Source organism: Elephantulus edwardii, unplaced genomic scaffold (genome assembly GCF_000299155.1).
Source record: "Elephantulus edwardii isolate Elephantulus edwardi_28Jun2011 unplaced genomic scaffold, EleEdw1.0 scaffold00008, whole genome shotgun sequence".
In the NCBI taxonomy this organism is placed as follows: Eukaryota; Metazoa; Chordata; class Mammalia; order Macroscelidea; family Macroscelididae; genus Elephantulus; species Elephantulus edwardii.
The window spans coordinates 1,056,369-1,057,953 of NW_006399758.1; positions in this window are offsets into that span (position 1 = coordinate 1,056,369).

Below are 1,585 nucleotides of genomic sequence, written 5' to 3' on the forward strand. Positions count from 1 at the left end.
GAGTCATTTTGCAGAATGAAGATGGGCAATCTCTTCCCAAGCTATTTTCAGCCTCCTAAAAACCCTCTTGGGGTGAGGTTCAAAAACACAAAATTCATTTTGAATTGCATTTTGAAGGTATAGGCAGATAACTGTGTAACAGAAAAAAATCAACCACAAACACTGAGTTTGAATGGATAGAGTTTAGCAATCACTAACTCAATCTTGTATGAAGATCTGTGCTCTATGAGCTTTGCCATCTCACAGAATAACTTCCTATACTATGCAGCGATATTTTATAAAACGCAATTGTTGCGAGCTAAGCCACATTCATGTTAGGATTCTTACAGAGTAAAGGGAGAAAGAAAAGCAACCAGATTTACAGCCTCTGAAAACCTACTGGAGGGTCAACTATGAGTTAGTTCCAACTCGACAGCACATGACAACAATATGATGCTTAGACATAAAGGGAGAAGATTCATCTCATATAACTGAGTTTAATATTATCTATAGCACTATATAATATTTTTAAATTCTTTTGTTATTCCATTATAGCTCCTATCTCAGTAAACTCTTTTAAAGACAATGATTCACCTCTGAAGCAACAGAACACTAAGTACCTTTACTATGGTAAAAAACTAAAAAAAAAGACGACTTGCTCCTGAGAACACCAACAGTGAACTGAAAGACACCCAGAGAAGGTAATTCAATCAATAGTATGTTAGGATAGACAGATCAGAGGTTGTCATAAATAGCATATGGGAGATAAAAGGCTTAGTCTGAAGTGGCATGGAGGAAAAGAAAGATTAGACAAGTGGCTTAAACGCAAAGCTACACAGTTCGAATCCACCCTACTTGAAAGGAGAAAGATGTGCAATCTCCTCCCATGTGATTTATTGCCTCTGAAAACCTACTGCAGAGTCAGCTTCCGGTTGGTTCTGATTAGACGATCCATCACCACAACACAGTGACAAACAGATTATAAGGCAACACAGGGACAGCATCTCAGGTACAGAAGAGTGAATTTGTATAGTTTATGCAGCAGTACCAAATCCTGTTAGAGTTGAAAAATGAGTACAGGAAAGCAGTAGATAAAGAGATCAGAGGACTATGATGATGAGCCTTATCATACTCCATGTGTAGGATCTTAGACTTGGTATTACAGGAATGAAGGATATTTTCAGGCATTTATATCAGGAAAGCAATGGATAAATATACATTTTAGATTATTCTGAAAGGAGTTAGGTTTTGAAAGGAGGTTTTTCACATTAATAGGCTTATCACTTTAACGACCTAAGGGTCAGGAGTCATCTCTAAAGAACTTTCCTTTCTTTGCTAATTGCCAGCGGTCCTTCCTCTCTATTTTCTTAGGTATAGAAGGAATAGTTGTGTCATATACTGAGTTTTGAAATAAGGCATTATTACATTATTCCAAGCATCGAATTAAATGTAAGGTAATAACATTTTATTCATTAAGAATATTATCATTTTCTTAGATCAATGGAATAGAATTGAGAATCCAGAGATCAACCCATCTATCTATGGTCAACTGATTTTTGACAAGGAGATGAAATCAGTGAAGTGGGGAAACGACAGCCTTTTTAAC